The sequence below is a fragment of the Benincasa hispida genome, chromosome 8 (genome assembly GCF_027475165.1).
Source record: "Benincasa hispida cultivar pf3 chromosome 8, pf3_genome.v1.1, whole genome shotgun sequence".
Classification (NCBI taxonomy): Eukaryota; Viridiplantae; Streptophyta; class Magnoliopsida; order Cucurbitales; family Cucurbitaceae; genus Benincasa; species Benincasa hispida.
The window spans coordinates 63,956,165-63,971,780 of NC_143485.1; the positions used below are offsets into that span (position 1 = coordinate 63,956,165).

The following is a 15,616-nucleotide window of genomic DNA, read 5'->3' on the forward strand; positions in this document are numbered from 1 at the left end:
CTCCTCTTCTTGATATAAATCATATTTATATCTAATTTCCTCCAAAATAATGTATCTCATACATTTAGCCAATTATATCATATATAATTAACCAGTCCAATTATATCATATATAATCGAACTTCCTCTTGTCAATTTGAAATTTTCAAATTAACCCAAAAACTGGTTCTCGACTTTATCCAAGCTACCCAGGGGATCTAATGAACATGTGGCTCGAAGCTCCAACAGTCTGTGAATAGCTGACTAAACTCTTTAGCCACGAGATCCATCATCCATTAACTGTCAGGCATTCCACTAAAAACCAATAGTTGAACTCTTCTTACCATAGATATATTTTTGTGTCCATTGGATGTAACCAATCATGAGTACGATGACCTTTCACAAATGCTCGTATGTACGGTTGGGCTAAATTACCGTTTTGTCCCTATAGTTACATCTCACTTGTTAAGTACCACTGATTCCTCTAATGAACAATACAACATAGTCAAACTATGTGTGAACACCTATTGGGCTAAGAGAAAGTGTGTGGCGCCACATCGTTCAAGCACCGGAATCAGCCCTTAAGGGAGCTATCTATCTACTTACCCCTGCCTCGAGGAAGGAGTGAATTCCATCTTGTGTAACTGAGTTCCTAGCTCCTAAATCAGACGAATCCCCAAAATGGTAGATTTGAATCGACGACCTGGCCACTCGTACCCATACAAATCAAAGAACTGCCCTCAATGGCAAGAGTTCCCAACTCACTCAGGATTGAGGTCATGTTACGTATAGTCATTCTAGTGAAGTGAAGTCTCTGTCATGAACTATATAACGAGATGTTAACACTTCGTGGTCAGGTATTATACAAACTCTTTGTATAGGACGCCCCCGCTTGCATGTCCCCAACACGAATGATCAGGATCAGACCATCTGTGATAAGTCATAACACTTGTGACCATTCCACAAAGCGGGCCGCATCCATAGCGTTACCAGGATAAGGTTTCCCTCCTATATCTATATACTACAGACCATTTTGGTTATTACTCAAGACATGATCCACTTGTATGTCACCACATACATGCTTGAGTCACATACAGATAACCAGAGATTTTATGCTTATTGGTTTGTGATAAAGCAAATAAAACAAGTAACTGAGCAAAATACAAGATGTGAAGTAAATATCATATATTAACAACACAAACATTCGTACAAACTGTTTGTAAACTACAGGACACGAGACTTTAGGGCATCAACCCCAACATATACAACATCCAGATTTTGTATCCAATCATAAACATGTTATCATGATTGTTGCGATTGGTGTCTCAACTTTCTCTTTATTCTCGTAGTTTGTAAACTATATAAACATATTGTTATCAATAAAATAATTGTTATTTTATGGGTATTTACTCAATCCAATAAACTAAGATCCTAGGTTATTTTATGTAACTTAAACATGTATGTAGAGACATTCAAGTGGATAATGTTTAAGTAATAACCTAAACAGTCTGTAGTAGATGGACAAGGCTAGGTATCTTATACTAGTGATACTACAGATACAACCCGCTTTGTCGTTGTTACAAGTATTGTAAAATGAAATGATCTGATCTTGATCATTCATGTGGAGACATGTGAGTGAAAATATCATATATAAAAAGTTTGTATAAGACCAGATCACAAAATGAATAGTCTCTCTTTATAACACCATTGCTAAAAAAGATTTACATTTCACTAGGATGACCATAGAGGACTTGATCTGAATCCTGAGTGTGTTGTGAATTATTGCCTATAGAGACGATCCTTTGATTTACATGGGAGAAAGTAGCAAGTTTCATCAATTCAATATGCCTACCATCTTGGGGATTCGTTTGATTGGGGAGTTGGGAATGCAGCTACACAAGAAGAAATTCACTTTTTCCCTATTGTTAGGGTACGTAGAGAAATTGCTCCCTTAAGGGTGATTCCGGGGCTTGAACAATGTGGCGCCACACCCTTTCCTGATTAGAGAGAGGTCCGGTTATAGTTAGACTATAACTAATTGTTCATTAGAGGGATTAGTGGTACTTAAGAAGTTAGAGGTAACTATTTGGCCCAACGAGCAATTTGTGAAGGGTCAACGCATTGTTGATTGGTTATATCCAATGGATACAGAAATATATATGTAGTGCGAATACTGCAGCTGTCGATCTTTAGTGGAGTGCCGACAATTAATGGAAGTTGATTAATTTAATTAAAAAGTTTAATTAATTAATCAAGTAGTATTGTAACTTCAATCTACAGGTCCATAAGGTCCTCTCGTTAGCTATGATTAATGAAAATTGAATTAATATTGGATTAATTTGAAATGTTCAAATTAATCAAAGAAAACCAAATAATTATATGAGATATAATTAATATAGTGTATATGACACATTATAGGATTAATTTGAATTGTTCAAATTAATTAAAGGGAATTAATTATATAAGATATAATTAATATAATGCATATGATATATTATAAGTTTTAACGAGAAAAATATATATATGAATATGATTTAAATATTATAATATATGTGTTACATTATAATATAAAGTTTTAAAGGGAGAAATAAATATTTGAATATGATTCAAATATTAATTATATGAATATGATTCATATAAGAACTATAGGTTAAAATTAATATGACTGTGATTCATATTAATTCTATAGGTTAGATGAGAGATTAATAAACTATAGATATATTATTTGTGATATAATATAAACTATAGGTTATATGTTATAACATATATAATTTTATTAATATATAATAAAGTTAGTTATTATATATTTTATTTTATTTAAAATTCAAAATATTTATTTTAATTTTTCTTTGTAATAATTAGGGAGGAAGTTCCCCATTAATCTCTCGACAATTTTTTTTTACGTGAAATCAGTTTACATTTCAAAGAAGATTGGGGATCGTCATCTTCCTCCTTGGTTTTCTCTTTGGAAAAAGTTCTTTGAGAAATTCTCTTATGTGAATTTCCTTTCACAAATCTCCTACTCCTTTCCCAAAATTAATCCAATTGCGAGCCTACAATTCCGCGAAAATTCTCATTCTTGAGAACAATGGTCTCGTAGTGGTGCCCATTGGTTCTTTCTCCTTTGCTGCATTCATGGAGGTGAGACCGGGGAAGGTGGCCATTCGTGAGATCACGAGAGGAAATGCGAAGAACATTTGTACTCAAGGGTGAGACTTAATTGTCTCCATTTTTCTCCTCTCAAGCATGTTGTAGATTTTGTTGTTTTGTTTATCCTGGAAAAACAATTGGTTTACTCTGCATTTTCGGTTTTGGATCTAAATTGAAATTAAAATTGCACGGGGTCCACACGCTTTTTCTTGGTATTCAATCCCTTCAATGGTCTTAGTAACATAACTTATAGGTTTCCAAAACATCCTCAATAGTCCATCCATTTCATAGCAAATCATTCCATCATAATAATATCATGCTTTCATGTATATACACAATCTTAACATCAACTTAGTTAGGATGTCTAGTTCGAGGGAGAATCAGTAGTAAACCATTTACATCAGTTAAGCTCAATATAAGCAAATTAATATTTCTTTTGGCCTAGATTGAATCCTGGATTAAGTCCCTAACAACAGTTATAATCAAATTAAATTCCAAGCTTTAGGGTTTAATTTCAAAATATAGATTAACCTAAACTCCATTAACATTCCCAATTGCGTATTGACCCCAATAATCTCCTCAATTAAAATAACTTTCTTCAACAATTGCCTTCAAGCTTAACACAAGGACACTAATTTACACATAACCCAGAACCAAGAATTTACCAACAAATTTTCAGCACCTATTATTTCAAAAGGTTCCAAAGTTTTAGTACTTCACAAAAAACATGCCAAAATCTCCAAAATCAACATCATGTAGTTTTGTTAACACAAATTATTTATCTAATAAAATCAGAAGTTTTTTATTTGACATTTAGGCAACATTAATTCAATCCAATACACTAAGATCCAAGGTTATATGATGTCACTTGAACAGTATGTGATTGACATATAGGTGGTTCATGTTCAAGTAATAACCCAAAAGGTCTGCAGTAAATGAATGAAGGTTGGGTGCCTTATCCTGGTAACACTGCGGATACGACTCACTTTGTAATTGTTACCTGAGATGTAAGTATTACAAACAACCATATTATTCATGTAAAAACATGTGAGTGGGGGTATCCTGTATAAAGGAGTTTATACATAGACCGGACCACGAAATAATTAGTTTCTCTTTATAACACCGTAACTTGAAGAAACTAATATTTCACTAGCATGACCATAGGATACTTGATCTTAATCCTGAGTGAGTTGTGAACTCCTGTTTATGACGGCAGTCCTTTTATATGTATGGGTGAGAGTGGCCATGACAACCAACTCAATAAGCCTATCATTTTGGGGATTTATTTGATTGGGGAGCTGGGAATATAGCTACACAAGATGAAATTCACTCATTCTCATTCCTTGGGAAAGTAGATAAATTATTCCCTTAATAGCTAGTTTCGGGTCTTGAAAAATGAGGCCTCAACCTCTCTCTGGCTTGAAAGATGTTAGTTTATAGTTGAACTATAAACTGTTTGTTCATTAAAGGAATCTGTGGTATAACTGTAAGGGTAAAACGGTATTTTAACCCAGCTGTAGTTACAAGCATTCGTGAGGGGTCATGGCTCTGTTGATTGATTATATCCATGGACACAAAAATATATCTATAATATTAAGAGTACAACTATCGATCTTTAGTGGGGTGATTGGTAGTTAATGAATATTTATTAATTGGATTAAAAAAGTTTAATCAATTAATCTCATATCATTGGAGCTTCTAATCTATAGGTTCATAAGGTCCCCTGTTAGCTCACTAAAACTAAAGGATTTACTGAGGAATGATTTGATTTGTTCAAATTAAATGAGGAAATTTTATATTAATAAGATTAATATATAATGGTTAATTATAAATATGATCTATAATCCAAATTATATAAGAGAGATATATTTGAATAAGATTCAAATATTAGATTTATATCAATTGGATTCATAAAAAGATGTATACATATAAATATGTGATATTTATATGTTAACTAACTCTATATTAAATATGATTTAATTGATTAATTAATGGTTAATTAATTGATTAAGAAATAATGGAGATTGGAGGTTAGTATAAATATATGATATCTATGATAATTAATTAAATGTATATTAAATAGGATTTAATATATGGTAATTTAATTAATGTATCAATTTAATTAAATAAGGATTATTTAATTAATTAACACTAAGGATATAAAGGAAAATGAGCATATAAATATATCATTTAGGGTAATGAGGTTTTTTATAGCCCCCAAGCCTCCACCTTCTCTCTTCCAAGTTCTTTGGAATCCTGGAGAATAACAAAATAGGAAAGGAATTGTGAGTTTTGATTTCTTCTTTTCTTCCTCTTTTATAGTATGTTTATAATTTTGTTTAAATGTTTATCCCAAAAAAATGCATATTTTATTTTATTATTGTGTTCATACGCAGGAATCGATTCCTTCACTAACTCACCATGAAATTGAAACCAAAGACAAACATTAGTGAGCATTCAAGAATAAATAAAACCCACACAAAATCAAAACATCTTACCCAAACATACACCGAAAATCGAAATTATTATGGCTGGACAGTAGCTCAACGCCCTTCAGAACTCCAATCTAAAAATTGAAATTTAATGGATAACAACCAACTAATGCCAAAATTCCATGGGTAATCAAAATCTTCAAAGAAACTCACAAAAAAATGTGTCAAAAAGCCCGCTGGCCAGTGAGTCAAATCCCCTTTCGCTCTAAAATCTACACCGAGCACATGACGAAGACAAGAATTTCAGGCTATAAATTAATAGGTCACACCAAACCTCATCCATAAACATCCAAATCTCAAAATTATAAAGAAACCTACCCACACCTCAATAAAATCCAGCGACGTCGATGGTTATGGGCGGACGAGGTGACTGTGATCGAGAAGACGAGCGGCGGTGCGACCCACCAATTGAAGACTCGATCGGCAACTTGACTCGAAACATGCGCGAACGAAGACCCACCGACGACGGCTGCTAGTCTGAAACGAAGAAGGGAAGAGGGAGTTGCTGATCAATTGGAAAAGAAAAAGAGAGAGAGAAAGAGAAAGAGAGAAATCGGAAGAAAGAACTCCTAACTGTGGTGATCTGCGGTGACGAAGTGCACCGACGACTAGTGAAGGGGTGACAACCAACGATGTTCGATGGTGTGCATGGCTATGCACGAATGGTTGATGGTGTACGGTTGTCCATTGCGTTATGCGAAGAAGAGAGAGATTGGGGCTGATTCATGTGAAATTGAGATGAAGAGAGAGAAACTTGTGGGGATGGGGTTGGCGGCTGATTGAGAGAAGGAATATTAAACATACATTTTCCCCAATAAGCCTTAAAAAAAAAGAAAAATTTTCCGGCCCCATTTTTTTTGTCTTAGCCCTTTCTCACTTCTAATTTACTAATTTTTCCCAAAATCTTCTATCAAAAATAAAATATAATATACCAATTATCTCCACAAATTATTTCTATTTTGGCTCCAAATCCCAAGTCTTCTTCCTTTTCCTTCTTAAATTCTAAAATGTTTAATTTTCTCTTAATCTTTTGTCCAATATAATCTAAATCCAACCATTATGTCTTCAGATTAATTAACTTTGGGCTCCAAAAATCCAAAATTAAAAGGAAACTAAAATCTAATAATTTAAGATAAATAATTTAAGTTTTATTAAAAACTCGGGATGTTACACAGACTTCTCTCCAATGATCAGCGCTCAATAGATGTTGCAGCTGGCGGAGCCCTAGCTGATAAGACTCCCTCTGAAGCCATGCAACAAATCTCTAGGATGACAAAAAACTCACAGCAGATCGAAACAAGAGCGAATGGAATCATCCCATCAGACACACAAGAGGTAAAGGAACTATGTTCTCAATTAATTGATGTTACTTCTATTGTAAAATAGATTATTCGAAATCAACTGTAACCTCAGACTCCTATTGAGGAAGTCCACTATGTTGGAGGCCAAGAAAGTCAACTGTAACAGCAACATGAACTCATTAGACACCACCACAAAGGAGACTTCCTTGTTATTCTTAAAGTGAGAAACACAAAAGAGTTGAGTGGACTTACGTGTTAATTTTGGTGAAGTGAATGAATTTTTGCTTGAGAGAAATTGTGTTTCATAGAGTGAAGGAGGAAGATCAAGATGAAGAGATTGAGTACAGAACTCTTCTGAAACCAAAAAAAAAAAAAAAAAAAAAACCGTATCACTCATCTCCATTTCTAAACATCACCACCTATGAGAGAATATTAGTGCGGGAGTGATCTTAACTCCCTCCACCAATCCATTTAATTAATAACTCCTAGGAGTTATTGATTTTGAATTCAAAATTAAAAAAAAAAAAATTATTATATTAACTAATTAATATAATTAAACTATATATTATATCCTATATAATATATAAACCTATAGTTTAATCCTATATAATATATAAAACCTATGATTTATTATATCACATATAATAAACCTAGTTTATAATTATCTCATATAACTTATAGTATTAATATGAATCATATTCATATTAATTTTAACCTATAGTATATATATGAATCACATTCATATAATTAATATCTTAATCACATTCAAATATTTATTTCCCTCATTAAAACTTTATAATGTATCACATACATTATACTTTATAATATAATGTATCAACATACATTATATTAATTGTATCTTATAATTAATTCTCTTTAATTAATTTGAAAAATTCAAATTAAACCAAAATCAATTTGATTCTTATTAAACCTTATTGAGCTAACAAGGGGACCTTATGGACCTACAGATTGAAGCTCCAATGATACAAGATTAATTGATTAAACTCTTTAACCATATTCATTAACTATCAAACATTCTACTAAAATGCCGTACTCTTTGCATTACAGATATATTTTTGTGTTTATTGGATATAACCAATTAGCAGTATGTTGACCCTTCACGAATTGCTCGTAAGTATAGCGGGTCAAAATTACCATTTTATCCTTGTAGTTACATCAAACTCCTTAAGTACCACTGATCCCTCTAATGAACAATTAATCATAGTCCAATTATAACTGTACCCCTCTCTAGCTAGAGAGAGGGCGAGGGTCCTCATTGTTCAAGATCCAAAATCAGTCTTTAAGTGAGTAATTCATCTAGTTACCCTAACAAAGGGAAGGAGTGAATTCTATCTTGTGTAGTTGAGTTTCTAGCTTCCCACTCAAAAGAATTCCCAAAATGGTAGGTATATTGAGTAGGCAAATCTGGTCACTCTTACCCATACAAATCAAAAGACCGCACTCATAGGTAAGAATCCACAACTCACTCAGGATTAAGGTCAAGTCACCTATGGTCATCCTAATGAAATGTAAGTCTCTTCAATTAACGACGTTATAAAGAGAGACTAATCATTTCATGGCCCGATGTTGTACAACTCTTATATAGGATACCCCAACTCACATGTCTCCACATGAATGATCAGGATCAGATCATTTATAACACTTTATAATAATAATTACAAAGCGGGTCGTATCCATAGTGTCACCAGGATAAGGCACACAACTTTATCTATATACTACAGACCATTTAAGTTATTACTTAAATATGATCCACCTGTATGTCACCACATACATGCTTAAGCTACATAAAATAACCTAAGATCATAGTTTATTGGATTGAATTAATGCACATAAAATAACATATATTTTATTAATAACAATTTGCTTATACCAATTTATAAACTACGAGAATATAAGAGATTTAGGATACCAATCCCAACAATCTCTCATTTATCCCAAAGCTAGTGGAGTAGAGTGTACAATACAAACAAAGTACATAATACAATAAACAAGGGCATACATTATACCCCAGTAACATATCTCGCTTGCCCTAGACAATATGTCGTATATCCTATAGACCGGGACTTTCTAGATGACCCTCGAACACTTTAGCCGTGAGAGCCTTCGTAACGGATTAGTAGCATTATGCTCCGAAGCTATCTTCATACAATCATGTCACCTCATTGCACAATCTCTCGAATCAAGTGATATTTCCTTTCATTGTATTTGCCTCTTTTATGACTCCTAGGTTCCTTTTGTTGAGCTTTATGCCCTAAAACTCGTAGATAGTAAATGTAGCATTTAATCGATCATCAATAAAAGTGTTATTAATGCTTATTACAATAAATAATTATTGTTTTATCTTATATTTATCTTGCCTAAATAAGTTTAATCCAATAAACTAACATCCTAAACTGTTGTATGAGTCTTGAACTGTATGTGGAGACATACGAGGATCAATGTTCAAGATATAACCTAAAAGGTCTATAGTATATGGATAAAATTGGGCACCTTATATTGGTGATACTATGGATACGACCCACTTGTAATTGATACAAATGCAATGATCCAACGTGTTCATGCCCTAAATCTTGCATGGTTCTATAGTTTGTAAACATTATTGAACAAACTCAATGTGTATTTAATAAAATATATGATATTATAGTTGCATTAACCACAAACAAATAAACTAACATCCAAGGTTATCTTTGTAACTTAAACATATATGTAGAGACATATGGGTGGATCATGTTTAAGTGATAACCTAAATGGTCTGTAGTAGATGGATAAAGTTGAGTACCTTATCTTGGTGACACTACGAGTATGGCCCGCTTTGTAGGTGTTACAATTGTTGTAAAGTGCTACAAATGATCTGATCCTGATCATTCATATATAGACATTCGAGCGAGGATATTCTATACAAGGAGTTTGTATAAAACCAGACGATGAAATGTTTAGTCTCATTATATAACGCCATTCATAATGGAGATTTATATTTCATCAGGATGACCATAGATAACATGACCTGAATCCTGAGTGAGTTGTGAACTCCTGCCTATGAGGGTGATTCTTTGATTTGTACGGGTGAGAGTGGCCAGATCGTCGGCTCAACAAGCTTATCATTTTGGGGATTCGTCTGATTGGGGAGCTGGGAACACAGCTACACAAGATGGACTTCACTTCTTCCCTGAGGCAGGGGTAAGTAGATAAATTGCTCCCTTAAGGGCTGATTCTAGGTCTTGAACAATGTGACGTTACACCTTCTCCTGGCCTGAGAGGGGTTTAGTCATAGTTAGACTATGATCTATTGTTCATTAGAGGGATCAGTGGTACTTAAGAAGTTAGATGTAACTATAGGGGCAAAATAGTAATTTGGTCTAGATGTACTTGAGAGCAATTTGTGAAGGGTCATCGTATTGTTGATTGGTTATATCCAATGAACACAAAAATATATCTGTAGTGTGAAGAGTGTAGCTGTCGGTCTTTAGTGGAGTGTCCGACAGTTAATGGATGGTAAATAATGTAATTAAAGAGATTAATTAATTATTCATGTACCGTTGGAGCTTCAAGCTACAGGTCTAGGAGGTCCCCTTGGTAGCTTAATAGGATTAATTGAGAATCAGTTTTTGGATTAATTTGAATTGTTCAAATTAATAGAGGGATTTAATTATATATGATATAATCAAGTTGATTCAATTATATGTGATATAATTGTTATAATGTATTTGATACATTATAGCTTAATGAGAGGAAATAAATATTTGAATGAGATTCAAATATAGTTTCTATGAATTGGATTCATAGTTGTTAAATTTAATATAAATATATTTATATTAAATGCCATATAATTGAGAAAAGAAACTATAGCTTATATTGTATGTGATACAACATTAAAACTCTAGGTTATATGTTATATTTGATATAACATATAATTTAATATATATATATATATATATATGATATAACATATAATTTAATATATATATATATATATATATATATATATATATATATATAAAATATGATAAGTTAGTTATCATATTTATATTTATATTATTATTATTTTAATAAAACTCCCTTCCCCTTCTTTTCTCTCCCGTGCGTGGTGGTTATTTTTGGCAAGTAGAATAAAAGAAAAAGTTTCTTCTTCTTTTTGGTGGGTTAATCGATTTTGAGAAAGTGAGAAAACAACAAAGAATTCTGTGTGTTTGTTTTGAGTTTTGAGAACATTCTCAATCCTTCCTCCTCAACATTAAGTTTTCCCTCAAAACCAAAATAGCTAGAGCCCACCACTCCTAGATTCTCACCTTGAGAATACCGATGAAACATTTGTGGTAGTGTTCGTTCTTGTTCGAGGTTATTCTTGAAGAAAGTCTTCAAGGAGTTCGTGAATTATTCGAGGAAAATTCGTGAAGAAAAGTCTTCAAAGGTGAGGTTTCTAAAACATTTCTTTAGCATGCTGTAATTTATAATTAAATGCATATCTTGTTTCTAGTTTACTGTAAACTTTGTATTCAATGACAATGAAATTGGGTCAATCCGCTTCTGCTCAAGGTTCTCTTTCCTAAAGATTTCCTTCAGAAATAGTAACTACTAGATGTAACACCGTTGACTAGTCAGGTTTCTATTTCACTAGGATGACCTAGGCAACTTGGTCTTAATCCTGAGTGAGTTAGGGACTCTTGTTCATAAAGAATTGTCCTTTGATTTGTATGAGTGAGAGTGGCAAGTTCACCGACTCAATAAGTCTACCATTTTAGGGACAAGACCTAGTGGGGAGCTAGGAAACTTAATTTCACGAGATGGAATTCACTCATTCCCTACTATAAGGTAAATAGATGAGTGTTCCCTTAAGTGGTGTCACTGGGTCTTGAACAAAAGGCCCACCCTCTTACTGGCTTGAGAGAATTTTCTGTTTAATGGTAGGACCATAAACAGGTTGTTTATTAGAGGAGCACTAGTGCTTAAAGATGTAGAGGTAACCTAGGGTAAAACGGTAAATTGACCCAAGTGGCGTTATGAACACTTATAAAGGACAAACTTGCTGTTATTGGTCGATATTTGTGGACACAGAAATATATCTGTAGTGAGAAGAGTGCAACCGCGGATCTATAATGGAATGTACCCATAGTTAACGAATATTGATTAACTTGGTTAATGAGTTTAGCCAATTAATCTCATATTGTTGGAGCTTCTAATATGTAGGTCCATTAAGACTCACTGGTAGCTCATAAAGGGTATTAAGGTAATTATAGTAATTTGAAATGTTCAAATTCACTAAGTGAAATAATATAATGTATGGAGATACATTATAATATAAATTTTATATTTTAATTAAACTTTCTAGTACAAATCCATTTTGAATTTGATTCAAAAAATTAATTTAAGGAAGAATTAAATATTTGAAAGAGTTTAAATATTAATTTTAATATGAATTGAGTTCATATTAAAACTCTAGATTAAAATTAACGTGCATTCGATGCACATTAAAACTATATGATATGAGAGAAAGATAATTGAAGCGATTCAATTATAGGATTAAATTAAATATATGATATTTAATTTAATGATTAATTAATTGGAGAATTAATTAACTCTTTAATTTGATTTGATTTGATTTAATTAAATAAATTAAATCAAAACTATGGGTTATATGGGAGATGTTTATTTAAATATGATTTAAATAAAATAGTTAATATTGATTTAATTATTAATTTATTTGATTGTATTAATTAATTAAATAAAATAAATTTAATTTATTTAAATTAAATTAACGATTAGTTAAAGTAATTGATCTCTCACACTTGGAAGGTTGAACTTGGTCTTCTCTCTCCCTAACCAAATGCCACACATGGAAGTTTTTTTTAATTCTTTCTTCATTATTGGCATGAAGAGTGTGGATCTAAAAAGAGATTGGATTTGAATTTCTAACTCTCTCGTTGGTTTTTCTCTCTAAAAAAAAGAGTTTTTTTTCTTTCCAATAAAAGACTCCCACAAGTCTTCTACTTTCAATCCTAAGAGAACATTGGTGAAACCATAGTGGTGGTGTTGCTTGGAATGAAGAGATCGTGATCTCGATGCATTGTTGAGAAGAATTGGTGAAGCCTTCCAAAGTCACAACGTAGGTTTGTTTCATAGTTCCTATTCTCTGTAGGTTAATTCAATTTTTTTCAGCATATTATAGCCTATGTTTTACTATAGATTTACCTGATTAGACTATTGTAAAATTTGTCAAGTATGGATATTTTATTTGTTAATTAAAAATAAGTTTGATTCTCTGGTCGTCTTCCACTACGTGGTGTTTTAAACTCTACAATTGGTATCAGAGCCAACTCAATTTTTAATCATCGATTAAAATTTTCATTGATTTAAGGTGGGATTGTTGTATTATGAATGTTAATTTGTTATGAACTAGAGGTTAATTGGTCATAGATTAACATGTTTTGATTTGATCATTTGTAAAGACCACTTCGTTTTTTTAGCGTAATTTCATGTAAGTTGAGACTTTGTAAGTCCGTGTCTAACAATAGGATTGAAATTGATGAAGATCAGGACCAAATTTGACCAAAAATGGTGGAAAATGGAGGTTAGAAACAGGAAATCGAGAAAAAAAATTTATGGCGGATGCCAACATGACGTCAACCCTAGGTGCAAGCGATTCATCCAGTCCGGCCGCGTAGAGGCACGGTTCAGCTATTTCTTGACTGGTTCGTTGAATGGCCAGAGTGGTTTGATCGATTCTTGGCTGGTTTAGCATTTTTTCGACACGGTTCGAGCGGTTTTGACCCAGTTCAAGTGACTTTGGCATGGTTTGAGCATTTTTCGGCCAGTTTGAGCAGCTTTTGTCTGGTTTTGGAGCGGCGAAAGACTTTATAGGATAGATTTAATGAAATTAATATAATTTTATTGTTTATTTTTATCCTAGAGGCCAATTAACCAGTTCATATGCTATTATAGATGTCATTTAGATATAATCCCATCTTAGGTTAAGCATGTTCATGCATAATTTATATTATAAGAGTTATAATGTATGGTTTTATGCATGATGATTTAATTTCATTAGTTATTTAATATAATTGTTATCTTAAATTAGTGAAATTAATAAAGCATGGAACATAACATTACTTAGCTTAAATATAAAAGTTATATTTAATTGAATGTCTTGAGCATACTTGTTTAATTTTCAACATTGGCTTTAATATAAAGTGTATGTTAATAAAATTATGAAAATCAAAGATGCATTGAGCATGAAATATCCATAGTATAAATATGAATGTTATTCTTTTTCATGCAAAGCATATAGTATGGATTATTTAATTAATTAGAATATGATTGTTAATTAAATTAAACTGATTATAGGGCTAATTATTAAAATTTGAAAATAGTTTTAAAAATGAATGATTAGAAACCGTCAATCTAGAATCAAGAATTGCATACAAACATAGGATCATAGGATAGTTAATTAATTTCAAATTGTTTAAATTAGTTAGACCTAAGATCACTTTAGTTCTAATAGGATTAGAATTATTTCTTAGTTTTAAAATAGTTTTAATGAACTAAGTAGGAAAAACATTACTATGATTATAAAGGAACTTTACCGGTTAGGTTCTGTCTAGACTGGAGGTATTTAAGTTGACAGTTTACGGAACACCTCTACCTGAGAACTGACTTGGAACTTGAGTTGAATTAATCATAGTTTAATGTTAGCATGCAATGTCACTAGGTTAATTGAAGGAGTTTAATTCACCTAGAACATAGGAAAAAAACCTTATTATAAAGAGTTATAATATGCGTAGACTTAGATAGATAGACTTGACTGGATTTATCTAAGTTAAATAACCTTAAAATATGGTAGGACACTTTAGTCGGATAAAAATTACAAAACGAGATATTTATATCAAGTTTTGCTTCTACGTCCCTATATTCACACCATAAGATCCATGCTCGGCTTCTGTCACCTTGAACGTGGCCTCCCTTCAAAAAGTATTTGCATGGGTCAATAACAAGGTGAATGAGAAAAGTGTCCATAGTAAGTGGGAGCGGGACACATGTCAACGTATCCTTCGGTCTTTACCCCTAGGTCACATCGTGAGATTCTTATGATCCACCTGCGTGTCATTATGGAGCGACCATCCCTTCAAAGGGTCTGATCATAGGTTTCAGAACACCGCAGACTTCTGAAAAGGATAGGTTCACTTAGGTTAATTACCAATAGTTGTCTTTCCTAACAGTAATCTGTTGGTACATACCTCTAGGATCTGAAATTGAGAGGGTTACACTTACAGGGATGAGTTAAGAGTTAACCGATCCTTGACCAAACAACGGTGGCTAATGTCTATAGGAATATGAGTTATTCTGGCATGAGAGTTAGCTGAAAATTATCTCATTTAAGAGAAAGAATAGCCGATCACCCTTCTGTAACTGTTGCTCTAAACCTTTAAAGTATCGTTGCAAAAACGAAATCAATAGTTTATTAGAGTTTCTATGATTTCTTGTTTTTGTTAAATGATAGGATTCCTTGCAATTTGTTTGCTTGTGTGATGGACTAAGGCAAAAATAACTAATACGATCATTTTTGTTTAATTTCAGCGATGTCTTCATCAATTATCGCATTGCTTAAAAATGAAAAGTTGACTGACGGAAATTACTTTATGTAGAAGTCTTACTTGAATATGATTCTAGTTGTTGATGATCT

General features: G+C 32.5%; 1 long non-coding RNA gene across 3 annotated transcripts; it reads right to left on the reverse strand.

Annotated features, from left to right (window-relative positions):
* Positions 1 to 5,159: 5,159 nt before the first annotated feature.
* Positions 5,160 to 6,406, reverse strand: LOC120083553 (uncharacterized). Of its 3 annotated transcripts, none has more exons than XR_016531368.1 (5): positions 6,195 to 6,406; positions 5,945 to 6,097; positions 5,774 to 5,832; positions 5,627 to 5,694; positions 5,160 to 5,384 (listed from the first exon to the last, which is right to left on the reverse strand). It is a non-coding gene; the product is annotated as an uncharacterized LOC120083553 (long non-coding RNA). The 3 variants fall into 3 exon arrangements; XR_016531369.1 differs by having other exon boundaries at positions 5,939 to 6,097; positions 6,195 to 6,390; XR_016531370.1 differs by lacking the exons at positions 5,627 to 5,694; positions 5,774 to 5,832 and having other exon boundaries at positions 6,195 to 6,390.
* Positions 6,407 to 15,616: the final 9,210 nt, after the last annotated feature.